The sequence below is a fragment of the Petromyzon marinus genome, chromosome 30 (assembly GCF_048934315.1).
Source record: "Petromyzon marinus isolate PM22_M1 ecotype Great Lakes invasive population chromosome 30, UKy_Petmar_22M1.pri1.0, whole genome shotgun sequence".
In the NCBI taxonomy this organism is placed as follows: Eukaryota; Metazoa; Chordata; class Hyperoartia; order Petromyzontiformes; family Petromyzontidae; genus Petromyzon; species Petromyzon marinus.
Window position 1 is genome coordinate 13,390,482 of NC_133696.1, and position 6,337 is coordinate 13,396,818.

Below are 6,337 nucleotides of genomic sequence, written 5' to 3' on the forward strand. Positions count from 1 at the left end.
GAAACGCATTCACCCTTACCGATTGCAACTTTGGGAGTGCTGTTTGTTGACAGCCCGCTTGACGTTCTGGGCCTGTGCTCAGCAACTGTGTAAACAATAAACGCGCGCCGCGTCGTCTCTCCTGAGCTGCAGTCAGTGGCTCGCGTGCTGCTCTCAAGAGCCTCCACTGCGTGTCGAGTTTTCGCAGCAGCCAGCGGGCGATGTTGCTGCTGCTGTGAGCCCAATTGAGTGATTTGCAGGTTACAGGTGTCCCATACCCGTCAAACCCTTATCAGTGCTGCCTACCTTATTACAGACCAATTCAGACCTGATTGGTCACCCCGTGCCCCTTATAAATCTCAACGTCCATCCTACAAAGCTCGATCACAAGGGAGAAACAAAAATAGACATTTTTGTGCCCGTATTAAAATGGCAGTGCGCCGTATGGGCCTGAAAACTCAATTAGCCTGTACAAGAATACGGGTAAACCGTATGGGTTGACAGGTATGGGTGACCCTCGATTTGCAAAAGTGGAATGCGTTCTTCAAAAAAACACGGGTGCAACAAAAACGGTTTGTTATCGTGTAACGCGGAAGGGGCGTTCCTGAAAAACACCGCATTTTGGAAAAATAATATATAATGTAGGGTAAAGCACAGTCTGCAATAACATGATGCGTATGCAGGCCGAACAAAGACTGAGGTGCGTGGGTAGCATCTAGAAGTATCCAGCAGCATCGCACCTTGTGTGATGATGCTATGCTGAGGCAGCTGTTCAACCACTTATTCCTCCTCGCGCGTCGTAGTCCTGTTCACTCAATCGCATTACAGGGACTCTTCTACTTACGAACGAGTTAGGTTCCAGAGGTCTGTTCGTAAGTCGATTTGTTCGTAAATCCAACTTTACTCCAAAAATGTTGTACGGCATGTACACTAAACATGGGGAATGGCTGTAAAAGTTGTATAATCTCCTGTAGATGTAGATATCACTTTATATTTATGTTCTGCAGATGCAGATGTCACTACCACCATCTATTGCGCAGTGGTTGAACTTTCGACTCTGGTCCGAACAGGCAACTGGACATACGGACAGGTTTGTTCGTATCTCTGGAAGTTTGTACGTCGAATGATCGTAAGTAGAGAAGTCACTATATATCCAGTTAACGTTATAAAAAAACGTGTTCCCTAATGCATCAATTGCGTTATATCCAATTAGCGTTATGAAAACACACGTCATATGAGAACAGACTATCGTAAATCGGAATGGCTTTTCCCATTATCTAAATACAAAAAATTCTGGATGTTTTTCCCGCAGTCATTCCAACTCAACTCCTAACCTAAAAATTTCCACCGATATCACTTTTCCCAAAACAAAAAGTAACATAAATGTAGTGGAGTAACGCGCGCGGGTTTGCAAATGGTGTGCACGCATGTGTGAGTTGCGGACAGTGAAGTCACGTCAGGGCACACAGGTGCGGAGAAAGACAGCAACCAGAGAAGGTGACCATTAAGATGCATAACGGTGATTGGCTGGCTGCAAATGCAGACACGGTGTAGGCGTCTCGGAGTCTGGAGATTGAGGCGAGGCAGAAGCCACGGGCGTGAGGCGACGGGAGGTCGCCAGCTTAATTATTGATGAGTTAATGAGTGAGGGGATATAAAGCGATGTGCAGAGACACGCGGGAGGGCTGTGAGTTGGGTTGGTTGGAGTGAAGAAAAGTCCGGGGCCTCGCTCTCCACACCTTGTCCTCTCCTCCAGCGGGGACGCTTGGTCCCCTGCTGGAGGCAAGGGCGAGGATGGAGGAGCGAGGGTAGAAAATCTAGCCATAGAGAAGCTAGCAGAGTATATAGTGGAAGGCTAGCAGTGGCAAAGCTAGCAGAAGATATAGTGAGAGGCTAGCAGTGGAGAAGCTAGCAGAGTGTACGATAACAGGCTAGCAGCGGAGAGGCTAGCAGAGGGAGAGAGAAAGCGAAGCGTGGCAGGCGAGCAGCGCAGGCGGGAGAGTTGTGACGGAGTTAAGTGGTGTTGAACGCAAGTTCTGTTTAAAAAGGTGACACAGGAGAAAAAGAAAGGTGTCCGCTTGAAATAAAAAGACTACATAAATATTAAAATATGTGTTAACTTTAAACTAATATAATTAACGTTTTCAGGGAACTGATCAAAATATACCGTGACGCTGTCATGAATGGATGAGGCAGCCTCCTGGGTGCTTCTTGTGGTGATCTCACGGCACGTGCTGTAGTGAAATTTCGTTCACGCGGAAATTTAATTTTATGAATCAAAAAATGTAATTTGTCAATTGCGTTCACGCAATTTCGTGAACCGTAAATCGTTGGTAAATCGAGGTGTAGCTGTAATTTTTCAGCATTGGGATATTTGGACAACACCAGTTACAGTTTTTTTAGATATTGAAAGAAACGCAAGAATTCGGAGGAGCAACCCATGCAGAACAAAGAAAGAAGTGCCTGGGTTCGATTCCCAAACTCGGGTGCCTTTCTGCGTGGATTTTGTTATCTCGATGTTTAACTGTGGGAGGAAACCGGAGAGCCTGGAAGAGAGACACGCACGGAACGACGACACTGACGCGGCTTGTGTCGGTGGGTTCGTGAAGCCCAACGACGCCCGCGGGCCGCGCCTCATGGCGCACTGTGCGGCGCACGTGGTCATGGAGCTGGATGGCCTCGACCTGGCCTACGGACAGAGCGACGAGTTCAGCTTCGTGTTCCACCGCAAAACCAACTGGTTCAAGCGCAGGGCCAAGGAACCACCACCACTACCGTCACTCTTACCTCACAGTCAGGGCCATCCATAGGGGGGTGCGGAGCCTGGGAAAATCACACTGTGCGCCCCTCCCCTCCTTCGACACCTTCAAAATAAACCGAAAGTATTACATCTAACACTGACATCAAAGCACGCCCCCCCCAAAAAAAAAAACGCGGCGCCCGGGTCAGCTGCCCCAATTCGCCGTCCCTTAAGGATGGCTCTGCTCACAGCAGAAAGGCCTGGGTTTGATGTCTTGAATCGGCCGCCTTCTGTGTGCAGTTTATATGTTCTCTCTCCCGTGTTCTGCATGGGTTTCTGGGTTCTCTGGTTAAGTGGCAGTACAGTAAATCTCCGTTTAAAACGCGTGGTGTTCACACTACATGTTTTAGCTTGAACGCGATTTTTCTTTTATTGGAACATTTTCCACTTAACGCGTACCGTGCCTGCTATAATACGATTCTAGAGTGTGACGGACTACTTTTCTGAGCGGCGTAGGTATTGGCAGCGTTGTTTGGTGATGCTGGGAGCTAGTCCTGTAGCACTGATGTGCGCTGTGATACACGGGGCACCTTCCTGTTCCTCAGTCTTTGTTCCGGCATCTTTATATGCGAAGCATCATCTCACTCGCCCTATCTTTCACACACTTGATATCTAAATTACTGTTACATATAGCATATGTATAGCAAATATATAAGCACACCACATTAAAAATAAACATGTAAAACAGCGGTCTGTCAAATAAAAACAATAATGCAATTATGGGCTGGAATGGCACCCCTACCTTTACCATTATGCCTTATGGGGAAATAACTCCTGCTTAAAGCGAATTCGTTTTACATGCCAATTTTCAGGAATGCAACCCCCGTGCTTACCAAGGATTTTGTAGTCTAAAAAAGTGTTGAGGCTTACCTGGGTAAACAAGCATTGTAATAACAATATCAATAACTTTCGTTTTAAAGCTTTCGTGCCTGCAGGGATTCATATTCTTGGTTCTTTCGGTAAAGTCACGTAGAAGGGAAAACATTTTATTTTTATTATTTTATTATTTCCCTTCGACATGACTTTACCGAAAGAACCAATAATATAATGTAAAGAACGTAACGGAAATATCATGGGACCTTTTTTGCCAGTATCAATGTATGAAAAATAAGAATACTTTTACCCTTTCTGGCAATAAAACAGGTGTTAAGATGCCCAAACACAAAATAGATACCTTTTGTAGGCCAATCAGTTTCAAAGACAATGCATTTTTATCAGAGCATGTTTTGTTTGCATGAAAATGGGAGGGTAAGAGGCGTTCGCACTCCTCTTACCCTCCCGTTTTCCACGGCCATAATCTCCTGATGCGGTTGTTTGGTGCATTCACAGCTCACGGTGGCAGCGGACAAGAATGAAATCTTGTTTTCAGAGTTCGGTATCAACTACAACAAGGAGCCGTTGCAGTTCCGCAAGGGAACTACCATCATCTGGGAGAAGGTGCTCGCACACAGGCCAATCCCACACGCGCGCCGAGAACATGCCGAACGCACGCCGCATATCGAGTTACTCAATGTTTTTGCAGCTATCACAGGGCGCTAGCATGGTTGGCTATGTACAGCGCTAAAGAAGTTGAACATACATACTAATAACAGAAGAGTGTTCCAGATAGCCGCAGAGGCGGATCTGAAAGCGCCCGAAGCACTGACCATCTTTGTTCGATGGTTTGCCAAAAGCCACTGCAAGGATGACCAGAATTTGCGTGATGGTTTATGCTCTTTGACGAAATCAGCAAGTTGTTTTGTACAGACTGAACCTCACCCAGGCTATTTCCAGTCAAAATGTCCACGTTTTAAAAAAATAAAAATGAGCTGACCAAAATGTCCTCTCAGCAGGTGGTCTCCAGACACCAACTAAAGGAGGCTGAAGCAGCTTCTACGGGGAATCCAACCCAGGGAAAGGAGGAGGTGTCATTGAGGAGGAATGGAGTGGCAGTCGAGATCTTGTGGACAGGTCTGCGGATGAGCTGTGGTGCCACGGCAGCAAATCTGCTCCGCCGAGGCCGGGCCCGCCGCTGTGATGCCGCAGCAGCAAAGCCGTTCTGCCGGCCCAGTGGCCGCGACACCGCCACCTCCGAGCGACGGGGCCGACGCTGCTCGTCCCTCACCACTCCCCACTTGAACACACGCATACACCCCACATAGAGCCCCGAGGGGAGGTCACCTGGCCGGCAGGTTTTCACCCAGAAGCCCCCTCATGGGACCAAGCTTCATGGTTTCCTGCGACCAGGGAATTGGGCGACCTACCCCGAGGCTAACGTGCACTGCGGCGCCATGACCTGGATTGTAATCACGTGGTCACGACGGGGGCTGCTGAGCCACCGCGGATAGAAAACATCCACACTCGACACGGGTCAGCAGGCAGGTAGAGGGAGGGGCAGAGTAACGAGCGGCGGGGAAGACATGGGACCCTCCTCTCCGTGTCGGACGTGTGCGCTTTTCCAAAGAGAAAAAAGCGGACGTCGGAGAGAGCACTAATCCGATTAACAAAAGAGCGGGAAATCCGAGGCTCCTGATTGGACGAGAGGCCAGGAGATTGGCGGCGCATTGCCTTTGATGTAAGGACAATAAAAGGGGTGGACGAGGTAGTGAGGATAAGTCGTGTTCTTCAAGGGGTCAAGATCGGAGGAGTGATCGCGCCAACCACTGGATCGTCCGTGAGACGAGTCCCAGCACAGCCAGGCCCCGTTCCCCACGAAGACTACGTGCAGCATCGCCTTCCCACGGCTTCCTGCACATCGGAGTAGAACCGCGAATACGTAAGAGAGAGGTGAGTTTGGGCTTCATAACTAGGGGACAGTAAGTGGAGCGAGAGGCAAGACAGACTGAGTCCCAGACCACCGGGGGGTAGGCTATACCTGCCCTGCTGGCCCACACTGACATGCATAGTTTAGTTTGTTTATTCGCCAGGAATAAATAGTCAGTAGAGGATAAACCGTGTCGTGTTGTCTCTGTGAGTGCGGAGAGGAGGGTGGGGTGTCGTGAGTCAGATCGCCGGGGTGCACTGCTTTATACCCGACTGATCGCTGGCGTGCCAGCACCCGACTGCTCGGTGGAGTGCCCTGTGTTTGCGCACCAGCGGGTATTCTACCCGTTTGGGTACGCTCGCCGCTACGTGTGACTCGTAGCTAACGTGTGTGCGAGGTAAACGAACATCGTGTACGCAAGATAAACTGTGTAGCTCGTGGTTAGCAAAGGCGAGAAGGGCACGGGCGGCGCTCACGCAAGGTTGTTTACACAGCCTTTAAATCGGCTCTGGGGTACCTCCTCCAATCGGCTGCGCGCGCACGGGTGACGCCCCTGCCCTCTGACCCCCGACCCCGAGTCCCGCGCGTACGATTGGTGCACGGCGTCGGGCAGTGAGGTGAGGGTAGGAGAGACGGGGTGCAGTAACCCTCCCCCGAGTACGGGAGAGGAGAGCCTCGGATCACAAGGGAGCGGGGAGTCGGAGGTCAGCCTCCCCGACAGAGCCCACGCCAGAGGGCAGCCCTGAACAGCGGCGGGAGCGCCCTGTGGGAAGTGGTGATCGTGTCAGCGAGGTGGAGGAATCCGTGAGCGTTGA